The sequence below is a fragment of the Haemorhous mexicanus genome, chromosome 4, assembly GCF_027477595.1.
Source record: "Haemorhous mexicanus isolate bHaeMex1 chromosome 4, bHaeMex1.pri, whole genome shotgun sequence".
Taxonomy (NCBI): Eukaryota; Metazoa; Chordata; class Aves; order Passeriformes; family Fringillidae; genus Haemorhous; species Haemorhous mexicanus.
Genome location: NC_082344.1, coordinates 21927877 through 21940722, shown reverse-complemented (window position 1 = coordinate 21940722; position 12846 = coordinate 21927877). Strand labels below are relative to the sequence as shown.

General features: G+C 42.6%; 1 protein-coding gene across 8 annotated transcripts in view; it reads right to left on the bottom strand.

Annotated features, from left to right (window-relative positions):
* ADGRL3 (adhesion G protein-coupled receptor L3) overlaps window positions 1-12846 on the bottom strand; it is a 515246-nt gene that overhangs the window by 152191 nt on the left and 350209 nt on the right. The window lies entirely within an intron of this gene.

Genomic DNA, 12846 nt, shown 5'->3' with positions numbered 1-12846 from the left:
GCCAGATCTGAAGCAAAGGGAAGGGCAAGAATAAAAGAGCCAGGGGTGGGATGGGGACAGCTATCAGTTTAACCATAACATAAAGCCACACCTGGGAACAGTAGCGGCATTGTATCTGGACAGCCCCTCCACTCCCACACCAGACTCTCTCCTTGACCCAGGGAGACTCCCACCAATTGCAACCTTCCTTCACTGCCTTTCAGACAGCTTTAAATTCACCTGCCAGCATAATTTAAAGAGCAACTCCAGGTCAAGGGGTTTAATGAAAGCCAAATGCGTTACAGCACACAGCTCCTCGCAGGCAGAGCTTGGGACACAGCCCTGTCATTCTCTTACTTACGCCACTCTTGTTCGTGCAGAAAGGGGAGCAGTGGGGGAGAAGTAAAAATCAGGCAGTAGCTCTTGCCATGCTGAGCTTAAATTTCAGTGGCAAAGCATCCAGGGGGTTTGTCAGAGAAATCAGCTGAGATGCTGTATTATGAGGTAGGAGATGTGTCCAGAGCAGACAGGTAGATCTGTGAGTCACCAGCCTGGAGACAGTAATTGAAGTGTCTCGTGGTTTCAGTCACTGTGTGATGTGGTCCAAGAATTTGTCACTCTCCCCTGCCTCCATTTGTGATAGCCTACAGCAGATGTCCCCTCCAATTTTGTCTTTATTTTCCAAACTTTATATCTCTCCATTTCCACATGGTACCTCCCTGGTACTGCCTGTACTTCTGCTGTGAGCCCCCATTTCATCACAGACTGATTCCCTGCCTCTCAATCTGCATCCTCCTGTCCAGCTTCATCAGCTCCATCTTCCATTGTTATGTGGCCAATACGCCATGCCAACCTTAAGTCTTATCTCCCATGGGTCTCTGTGACTATTCCTGACTGTGACTGCAGCCCAGGAAGGGCTGTCAGGCAATAAAGCATAAAAGCATCTTCTTCACTACAGGTATTTTTAATCAACTGCTCTCATTAAGGAAGTGCAAAGATGAGTAATCTGCTTTCCCTGTGGGTCAGTGCACCCTAACTGCATTAATCACTTCTTTTGATCTGCATCAGGAGCCCAGGGACAGGCAGTGCTGCCTGCCTGGCTCTGCATTCCTGCCTGCTGCCAAGCCTCAGCAGTGATGCAGTGGGACACTGCAAGAGGGGACAGACTCCATCTCAAAGGGAGTGATCAAGCAGCAAACGAGATTAACGCGAGATGATTTGATGAAGAAATGAAACAAGAGTGGGTATTATGCTCCGTGACCTAAAAGAACAAAAATCTAAGCCATCTTGTCTTTCCTTCTTTTTTTTTCCCTTTTCTTCTTTCTTATCTTTCAAGATAATATAAGGTATTTCTCAGCATGAAGGACATGACTGCCTGTAGAGAGATTTTGACAACTCCCCTCTGAGTGCTAAAATGCTGTCAGCTGAAAAACTGAGCTGTTTGGGCAAATTGATCCAGCTCTGACAGACTTCCTCTCTGTTTTCATGTTTTCTCTCTCAATCAAAAGCCTCCTAAAGAATCCATGTTTTCAGTTCAATGTCATGGAAAGGGGGAGAAGAGGGGAGATCATCTGCTTTTGCTGCACTGTTCATCATTAACCTAGCTGGATGAAGAAACCTGTGAGAGGAAGAGGAAGGTCTCAGAAGTCTCTTGCATCTCCCCACTGCACACAGATACAGGGTCTGAAAACAACAGTTTCCCTAATTCACACATACAGTAACTGCATATGGACTTTCTGACTGCCACTGAGGACAGAGTCAATACAGTTTGGGTGCAGACATGAGCAGCACAGGAAGCTGAGCTTATTGGTCTGAGTTTATCTCCAACGCCAATAACAGGCAAACTGCTGGATCAGCCATCTGAAGAAAGCCTTACTGGATTTTTTTTTTTTTCCAAATAATCATTAGGAATCATTTTCCCCTTCCCCAGCCCAAATAAAATGAAATCAAAGCATTTTTAAACCTTGTCCCTAGCTGTGAATATATCTGTAACCTTTCTGCATCAGTGACAATTCTGAATACAATTTTTGATGGCCAAATCCTGGGAGCACTCTTACCACTTTACAGCAAAGGTTAAGCATGCTCCTGTCACAGTCAGTAAAAGAGCATCTCTCCCTATCACCTCGGTTGGGAAGTCCAGAAATCTCCAGTCCTCTAAAGTGAAGCAATGCCAAGCAGCCCAGAGTGCTTAGCAAAGACGATTTGGTGCTTTGTTGATCTGCACTCTTTTCACCTTTGCATATAACACAGTTTTGTAACTTCGTGACTGCTGTTTTGCTTATAGGGTCTTTCTCCAGTTTTTTGAGCTAAGTATCAAAACATTGTGATGTTCATTTTTCCTCTTTACCCATCTGAGGAAACCGATGCTCAGTGTGGCAAATTTATTTTTTTTTTAACACTTCTGAAGCAGAATTACTGGTTTATAGATTCAAAGAGATTTGAAGTTTGTAGCTTATGAATTTTACTTCCAGTAAAGCCAACTATGGACTTTATAAACTTCATTGTGTCCCTTTTCATTGCTTGACAAAGTCAGGAATGACACAGAAGATTTTACTGTCTGTTCCCTTCATGCTGTCCTTCTATACTTATTTATTTCCTCATAAAATAGGGAATAAGAAGTTTGCAATGGGTCAGAAACTGCAGCAGCTCACAGACTTCTGAATAACTATGCACAGAACACAGGTTCATACAGCCAACATCTACAGACCAGTGTTTCATACAAGGTCAAATATAATCTTTTAGCATTGGATATTCTGTACTTGGGACCTGCATTCCTTAAGGCCCTCCAAGCATGTCTCGGGATTATTATTATCTAAGTTCCCATGATGTTACTGTAGGCCTTTGGATGACAGTTTTGATTATGAGTTTGCACACTGCCTAGAACAATAAGCTCCTGATTGGTACTCCTTGAATAATACAAATTAATTCTTGCCTGAGCCTCCCTCGCCCTGTATGAATCATGCTGGATGTCTGCCTTCTGCAAGGGCAGCAGACAGGTCTGCTGGGGCACTGCTCTGTCTGCCAGCACTGGGGCAAGGGTCCCGAGGCACTGCCCAATTTCCTGACCCCAAGGATCTAGCTGCATACGTCCAGGGGAAGAGGCTGTTACACTACATCACTTCTGATGTGCCTGTCAGACCCCCCAAAAGACTACAGGAAACATACAGCATGACTGAAAATGAGACCACAGAGTCTGAAAAGTACACCCAAAAGGCTGTGTGTTTCAGCCCAGTTGAAAACTCTCTCAGCTTGTTCAGCTTCAGGCTCCTGTCCTTTGCAGTAAAATATGCTGCTATAAACTTAATAGACAGCTTTAGTTTAGAGTATTTTCCTTTACAACAGATAGAATTCAAATTGTCCTTAGTCATACATTCCAACACCTCTGAAACACAATCACCCAATATCTCAATGCAAGAGAAATATTTCCTTCCCTTTAGACTACGATCCTTTAGTTGCTTTAATGAATCTACAGATTTACATATTCATATACACTGGCCCTGACCACCACTTCCAACTAAACTTCCTCTAACAGGCTAACCCTTAACTTTGCATTTTGGTTTCTTAAATAATCTCTTGACTGAAGAACTGACAAATCCAAGCTTCAATTATCTGGACAACCTGGCCTCTTATAAGGGACAAGAAGCTCTTTCTTCACCCTCTTGTGACATAAGCAAGAAATTACCTAACACCAGATACCTAATTTCTTATTAGGTATCTGACCTATGTGGGATTCTAGCTTCTATAGAATTAGCTTCACACTGAGCCCCAGTAATGACCACCTCATTGTTTAGGAGCCCAGGATGGATACATGCTTTTTTTACCTGGACCAGAGGAAGGACGGACCAATTCTGTTTAATCCTTCTTTGTGGCACTATATCTAACAGCACTCAGTGGCTTTGGGGACACTCAGAGGGAGGTGTGATTTCTGGCTTGGCACCTTGGGATTGAATGTAGTCTCAGTAATATCAACCATTACAGCTGTGATTGACAGGATAGTTTCAGGTAACATTGGTCAAATGGCTCGGTGATGGCTGCAGCAAGAATTGCGTGCACACAAGCATCTGATAAAAGAGTATTTTGCTTTCAGTAACTTGCATTACAAACTAGCCCACTTGCTGCAGAGGGATTCTTATGCAGCATAATCTGCTTAAAGAAAAAGAAGAAATAAAGGCAGAAAATTTCCAGTGTGGAAGTACTTGTGACCCCACCATGGCATAATCTGCTTAAAGAAAAGAAATAGAAGAAATAAAGACAGAAAATTTCCAGTGTGGAAGTACTTGTGACCCCACCATAGTGACACTTTCAGAACAGGATAAATTCAGCTTTCTAAATCTAGCTGTAAGTCCTCAAGCAAGCCAGCTGAATACTGGGCAAGCCTCAGCCAAAAGTTCACCTCCCTTCCACAGCCCCTGTGGATGGAGGAGAATGCCACGGATGAAGGTGGCTGTGCTGCTCCCTATGCCAGTCTGCCCTTTCAAAGGGTGTTAAAGCTCCTTGGCACAGGTGACTTTTTTGTGCAGGAGTTCAAGCTCTCATTGTGCCTTCCCTCCAGGGATGTCCTAATTAGAGATGGGGTTTCCTTCCCAAGTTACTGAATTTGAGGAATCATGCTGCTGTTATTTCCAGGCAAATTAAACAGGAGCAAAGATGGACAGAGGGGAGGAAGGGGGGGGGGGGGGGGAAATGTCCTGGGGTGGGGGGAGAAGAAAGGGACTCATACCCTGATGCATCCACAAAAAGGACATGAACACCTTCACAGCTGGTTGGAGACCTTGGCATCCAATCCTGTACCCCTGTGGTCAGGGAGCAAGTCCTCTGAAAGCTTTTTCTTTGCAAGACGCCAGACAAAAATCTCCAATTAGTCTCATAAAGATGAGAAGCCAGATTGAAAGTTGCCTGTTATTTGACACAAAGGTGGCTTTCTGCTCAGGATAAGCAGAGGTTTAGAAAACACTGAAAGATTTTCATTGAGGTGTGAGGACAAAAAAAAGAAAGAAAAAGTGGAGGGCAACAAAGTATCTGTGCAGTGGATTGAGGGCAAGTGCCGAAACTATCTGCTTCATAAGATGGATGAGAAGGGCTGCAGGTTGTCCCCAGGTACCCAGGCAAGCTGATTACAAAGGTTACAAATGACTGGAACAAGCTTAGAGCACCCAGGACAGCCAAGAAAAAAAAAAAAACTCCTGTGAAAAAGCCTCATTTTTCAGATGTTTGAAATTACATTCCTCAAAAGTCAGTGCTAGGAAGACATTTCATGCTCAGTCTCAGGCATGTACAAGTCAGGAGCAGCAGCCCTAAATTCTGCGATTACATCCTAGGACTTTTAAACCAAAGGAAAATAAAACTCAGAAGAAATAACAAATATTCCAGATTTAGGCTTTTCTTTGCTGTGCCTCAAAGTCTTCAGGACCCATGCTTTAAAGCTTCTCTTTCCAGTTAAAAATGCAAGATGACTTTTATACTTTTCAACAGAACCGAAAATCCTGTGATCACAGAGACTCTGGATAAACCATACCTGAGCTCAACAATGCAGTCACTAGCAGAGACAGCCCTGAAGTTACACTTCAGAGGGCAAATTGCAGAGCTGTCTGGGTGAAAATTTGTGTATTCTGGTGGGCATTTAGAAAATGCAAGCAGAACACATTCCCAGAAGCCCAAACTCCTGGTGGTGATCTGGTAACAAAGTCAGGCTGTTGGATTTGGCACTGGAGCAGACAAGCACTCGTGTGCTCTGTCCTACCAGCTATGCTGGGATAACCTCTCAAGGAGGTTTGGGATGAGTTGGGCATGGGAACATCACTGCACAGCCACAGCACCTGGGCAGCTGCAGTGTGCTCAGATTCATGGCACCCTGAACCGGAGCCAGACGTTTTAGCTGCTCGTGGTGTGCACAGGACACACACACACAGATCTGCTGAGACAGCTTGAGGTGTTCAGCAGGAGAAATCACATTTGAAACAGTGAGTCAGGTTTTGATTAAACTGGCAATTAAGCAAGCAAGGAGCAGCATGCCCTGCGGCTGCAGAGATGACAAAAGAACAATTCCTTTGGCGGAGCAAATGGCTGCAACTTTGCTGCCTTCAGCAGGGCTGCACTTTTCCATGCGAGCTGTGGAGCCAGCCCTCTCCAGCCTCAGACAGGACTGTGATATAAATAGGACTGAACTGTATTCAGCTGGGAAGAAGCCATGGTGCAGGGAGGCAAAAACTGGCACTCTACAGGGATTTGCAATGGGCCAGCAGCAGCACCCACCTTCCATGCTGGCTTCCTCTCTCAAACTGTTGGTGGACTCTTCCACGAGGGGCAGCTGGGCAAAAAGGTAGGCAGGCAGATACCTGGTGCTACCCTCTGCCCACCAGAAGCTGGCAAGGGTCTCCAAGCCTGTTTATAAAGTTTAGCCCATTTGTGATCAGAAGCTTTTCTGAACTAATATAATACTTTTCAGTGAACTTATGCATCTTACATTTTCAGTGGGCACAGGACAAAGGAGAACTTCACAATTCTGTTATCATCTCCCCAAGACGATGATCATCTACTAAAATTTCACTGAATAGGAGGTCTCCAAGATGAAGAACTTAGGGTCATTTTAGGTCAGCAGTCTTGCTGCTCAAATTTTAGCTAAGAAAATTGTCAGAGACAAATTAATGCATTGGAAACATCAGAACTGATCAGTATGTTTAACCAAAGGATAAGCTGCAGACAGTGATTGTGCAGACAAACTTTGATATCAGCAAAACCTTTGTGCCCTGGTCCACATCTAGTTTCAGATCAAAGGTCCAGGATTCAATTTAAAATACTATGAATGCAGCACTAACATGCACAGAGAAAACCAGGTGATAACCTTACTGTGGGGTGCAACGAAATAAGAAAATATCATGACTGTCTGAAGATGATTTAGATCACTGGATAACAGCGAGCATCCAAGCACTCAGGTGAGACTCTGTCTGGAAGAGGAGGAGCCCACAATATGAAATGGAAAAGCAAGCTCTTAGAGTGGCAGAAAATTCAGAAAGAAATTCAGCCCAGCTCAAGAAGATGCAGGGCCTGGATCCATTCCCTGGAAAGATACCCTGGAAAGGCACCAAGGGTGATTTTTAACTGAAGTCCTCTGTACTTAGCTCTCACAAAAAAGACAGCTAACTCCACTGGTCACCTCTCTGTCACCCCTCTACCCCTGGCATGTGACATTTTCCTGCATGTTTCAGCTCCCTTCACTGGTTTGTTCCCAGCGCGATGCACCCGACCATCAGAAAACCTGGCACATGATGCACTCCCTGCTAAATGCCAACCCCTCCATTCCAGCCAGGAGCTGAATCTCAGCCCATGCATCTAGCAACACAAATGAAACACAGAGCTTCATCCCAGCAGATAAATAAACACTGGGCAATCCTAGTTAACTCTGGATATCAAACCCAGCCAGGGTGAAGCACAGAGATCTGCTCCCTATGCACAGCTAAGGCACAGATTTTTATACAGACAAATATATCACCACTGGGCACAGTTACAAAATATATCCTAACATGAGATTTATGAAGATAAAGACTCCCTCCCAGAATTTCAAATAAGTAAATCACCCAGTAATTTGCTTGGCAGGCTTGCTCCTTTTTCTCCCAAGGCTTGCTCCAGGCTTGCTCCTTTTTTTCCCAAGGCAGGATGTGTGATTCAACTTATTACGCAGTGGTCAGCAAACCTAAGACTCCTTGGGCAGTTCAGCAAGCACTGCCCCGTCCTTCTAAAATTTCCCACTTGCAGATGAAAGTTATGAGCCATGAGAAAGGGCAGAGTATGAAACAGACATGATATAGCCATTAGGATAGCTAGAAAAGCAGGGAATGTTCCTGGTTACATCCCCTCTAGGTAGATAATCTACGGTTTCTCTGCTTTGCCTAAAAATGCAATGAGTCAAGGATACAAGGCTCAAATCAACAGCACATTCTTCAGGAAAGGCTGAAGGGCCATAATGTCAGTCCATACCAGAAAAAGAACAGGTCAGAAAAACCTGCTCACCAAAGGAAATTATGATGTGCAAGGATCTATTTTTATTATGACCTGGAAGAAAATACTAAAATTTATAAAGGATTGTGACTTTCACACAGTATTGACTCAAGGGACATCAAACCTTTCATTTCCATAGAACTGCCTTTTTTTTTTTCCCCTTGGGTAATACTAAAATGTTTTATGTTTAAATGTACAGTTTTCTACACCAAATCCCCAGGGTGGTATAAAAAACCTTCAACCTTAAAAGAGAAGGAGGAGGTTGAGAGCAGCAATGCCATCACTATTGCCACCTGGCCAACTCCTCTCCAGCCCATGAAAATCTGTCTCTGAATTTCCATCAGGCTGATGCTCTTTCCTCTTCAAAGCCATGTCTGTACCTGGAAACATCAGAGGCTACAAACTACTGCCCAACAATTCCAGAGAGTCTAACCCTGTCAGAGTTAGAACTGAGTCTTTGCTTAACTAAAAACTACACGAATTTTTGCCTAATTCTGGAACCTCCCAATTCCCTCACAATCTTGCTGCCCCTCTCTGGTCTGGACTAGGCCTTTTTCCTCTCCTGCTAGGCTTGGTATTGACCAGCTGATGTTGTCTGACAGAGCAAAGGACCTTCACTGCTCTGCCAAAGCCCAAGTAGTCTTGCCTAGAAAAGAGGCTCCCATCAGACAGAAAATAGATAAAGGGAGAGAAATATATCAATTCCCTATATTGCATTTGGAGTGATGTGCAAAATCAAATTAATTAGGTCTGCATAATATCTTGATGTCTTGAGTCAGGGAAGCCCATCAAATGTTGATATCTATGGGAATTGCTCGGGACAGCTTCATCCAAGGAGAAAAAACCCTTCTTTGTCTCTGTCTTCTGTGAGAATAAATGTGTATTTAGCGTGAAAATCCTACTTTTTCAAATATATCTCATCAACACACAAGTATCTATCCATCTCTACATCTACAGTGTGCACAGCACTACTGTCAATAGTGCTCCCTGCAGCAGTAGCTTCAGACAAGTCTGCACTCAATGTTTGATTTCAGATACAAGAAGATGAACAGCAAATAGACCTAAATAAACATCTCAGAGATGCAGGCATGGCTTTTACCAAGCCAGCAGCCACCTCACAGGCCCTCCAGATGCCTGAGAACCTCCCTATAAAAGTGAGCCCATGTTTTTCTGGGGAAGAGTTGCTTCCTGGGGACATGGCCACTGACTTCAAGTTGGGCTTTTACTCTACCAAAATTGAGGAACAGGGCTAACCTTGACCTGGAAGCCCATGCAAAAAGCACCAGTGTTTTTTTATAGGTAATGAAACCAGGCATATAAAAATCTGGGTTGACAAGACCAACTTTTTCTTTGATGCTCTGGAATAGCCTAAAATATTTTCCTTTTTAATAATGCGATCCGGTTTTCAGGCATTCAGTACAACAAATTTTATGTTGTTAATAAACACATTTGTCTAATGAATATCTCTTGGTAAGCTTGCCTGTAATTCAGGAAACCCAAGTGTAGCCAAGATAAAAATATGCACATACTAAAAGCTCAAATTGAAGAGAAAAAAAATCAATTCAAAGTTAAATTACCCGTCTTAAATTTCAGTATAAAGGCTACTAGAAATACTGAGCTCTTGAACTTCAATTAATCTCTAGCAATTAAGCCAGAAGGGAAAAAGATTCTTCAGAGTATCAGGAAGGGGGGGAAAAAAAAAGGGAAAAAAAGGCTTCAAAGAGCTCATATCAGCTTTGGTAGGGACGTCACCATCCCTTAAACTCCCGTTCATGGCTCTGTTGGGCTGATTAACTCATGCTTGTCTTAGACTCCTCCGGGTTTCTTTTTTCCAGGCATCCATGTGTGACTGCCTGCCTGTGTGTGGCATACATTTTCCAGCTTCACTTCTCAGGGATTAATCAGCAGAAGTGCTTGTCATGGTTAAATAGTTTTATTTAATTTGCACTGTGTGAAGATATTTGGGCAAAAGGGAAAAATAATCAAAATTTAATTACTTTCCCCCCCTTTATAATAAGAAACAGTTGCATTCCTTGGAGACTCAGCTGGGAATAGAACATTACTTAGTTTTATTGTTAAATATGCAATAATAAGAAAAAATAATAATTAAAAAAAATCAATAATCAATCTCTTGCAGTAGGAGAGTGACAAGCCCAGCACAGGTAAAACAGATTTCTATTATCAACAACTGAAGTTTATAAAGATACTGAGGGGACAAGGAAACACCGACACCATGTCAGGAAACATCCAAAGGACTTTGTTACAGGTTTCTAAACAAATAAACTTTTACTAAATGCCTCAAAGATGTCACTTCAACCAGTCATGCCAGCTATGGGAAGTACCACCTTTAGTGACTGGCCAGAGTCTCTGCCTCACAAGTTAAGGGACTTTTTAAAACTTGACCACCTCTCTTTTCTTCTAATTTCAGGCAAAAATATTAATTTGTTTTCTGTGGATTCCAAGTGGAAAGAAAGGCTGCCTTAGCCCTCCTCTTCCCTTATATCATCTTTCCTTACATATTACCTATTAGAAAAGTGTCCAAAGGTTTCCAGGGAAGATGAATTAAAGAAATGCACTGATGCATGTCATTTTTTTTATGATTATACCTTTGGCATAGTAAAATCAGCTTTCGAACTGAGTAGGGAGTAGGGAGAGGACAGCCAGATCACTGTAACAAGAGCTTCATCTGGAGAGGACCTGCTTTTACAGCTGTGGCTTTACTCACTAAAGAAAAGACATTCCTCACTGCTAAGTGTTAACCAACTGTAGAAGGAAACTTCATATCACTTCCCCCTGCCCTAGAAGGCATCACAAGGAGGAGATTTAATGAAACACGTAGGGGCCACAGTTCAGCAAGGTGATGCTTGCCGTGTTCAATTACAAATCAGGTTGTCTGGAAACCCACAGCCCAAAACTCCTGCTGGCACTGCCTTATACCAGCTAGCCCCAACGAAATTTTGCAGTAATTCTGGCTAATTCCAATATTTTTTCTTTGGTTACAGCTGATGTTTAATCTGCCAACAACATTGTGGCAATGACTTCCAAACATGCACAGGACCATTCTGGTCACAAATTCTGCTGTGAGGGGGAAGAGAGGACCTCCCTAGCCTTCCTTGACACATGCCCATTTAAAGGGTTCCTCTCTCCAGTGGAAAGAGGGGGTTACATGCTTACCCTCACACAGCTCAATCTAAGGAAGCCACAGCCTTGATAAAGCCTTTCTCAGGAGGTTACTAACCACAAAGAAATGCCTGAAGGTGAAGTTTATCCAAAGTATTGCAAAACATGATGTTTGAAGGAAAAATCGTATTTCAATTTGAATTAAGGTACTGATGAGTGCAGGAAATTTATGTTGGCATATTAAGAAAATCACAACCCCTTTCCACCAGAATTTGCCAGTATATTTTGCCATAAAAAACTAGTGTTAAAAGACTCAACACAATTAATTAATTACCCAATTACTTCTTGTATCCTCTACAGTTCATTTCTTTGCACGACCAACATAATTTTTTTCCCCCCAGAACACTCCTTTAAAAAGAGTATGGGAAACAAAAGTGGGGGTAAAAAGACAAGCCAACAATCAGAACAACCATTTGGAATTAAATCATTCAATACTTTATGCAAAAACTGCTGGAACAAGTTTTTGCCCTTTCCCATGGACAGATGTTCCCATCAAGAAGAAAATTAGAACTTGATGACAAACTCCAAGGTTTAAATGTCACTCCCTAGCACTCTGGTTCAAACAACAATGGAAGTGGCCTTAAGAGAGTCGTATGCAAGCTCTGCAGACTGGGGATTTCTTTTACCTAGAAAGCAGGGTTTACACACACATTTAGTGGCACTCATCATAAAGTACATGTCTAAAAGTAAAGGCTTTCTTGATTTTAGTGCCCAGAAAACTATTTTCTCATTGCTAGTGAATTATTCGCTATTTTGGTCTATTCAGGAATTTCCCACTGCAGTAACAAATTTCTAAAATCTTAAAAAAAATAAAATAAAAAATCAGACCTACCATTAGCTCCCACAGAAGGCAATCTCCAGAGCACTGTCTGAGCAAGGTCCAAAGAGTACGACTCAAGAAACACATTTTTACCTTTTTATGGATAATGCAAAGAGGCATAATCAAAACATTTAAAATGTGAATGTTATTCTGCCTCTTAACTGAGGGAGAGAATATCAAACCAAGAAAAGCACTCAGTGAAGTGAGGCACTGATTGTCTGGGTGCCTTTCTGTAAGGTACACTTCAGTTAAAGTCAAGTCATTAGGCTCAGCAGAAGAGGAAGCGGATGAAATCCAATCGAATGCATTACAGAGGTCAGACTAAATGAGCTAATGGTCCCTTCTGGTCTTAAAAAAATCTATTAATCTAATTTAATTCTCTGTTCTACTCCTCATACCAGAGTCAATTTGAACTCATTTATATGAAAAAAACACATTACAGCAGCCTTACACAACACTGTGTTCTGACCATGCAGTTTTAGGCTACCCAAAAGCTTCATTTACTCCCCACCGAGCTCAGGAGGAGGCTTGATTTACCCATAAAGAGAACTTACGTTTACAAGCAAGGCACCAGCCACAGGCACCTCTCCCAACAGAATGTTGGATGGAATGCTCACCTTAAACTGTACAAATCAACCAGAAACTTGCCAGATCACTCTCCACCTTGGCTTGGTTTTTTGGGTGATGGCATCCTTCACTCAGCCTGATACTTGCCACAGAGAAGAGCACAACGCTTTCATCAAGAAAATCTGTTCCAGCCATTCCAAGGATATTTCTCGTGAATAACTTGTAACACACTCAATATTGAATCAAGAAAATACTTGGCAGTTACTCAGTTACTGTCCAGTGAGAAAAGCAAGCACTTATGAGGA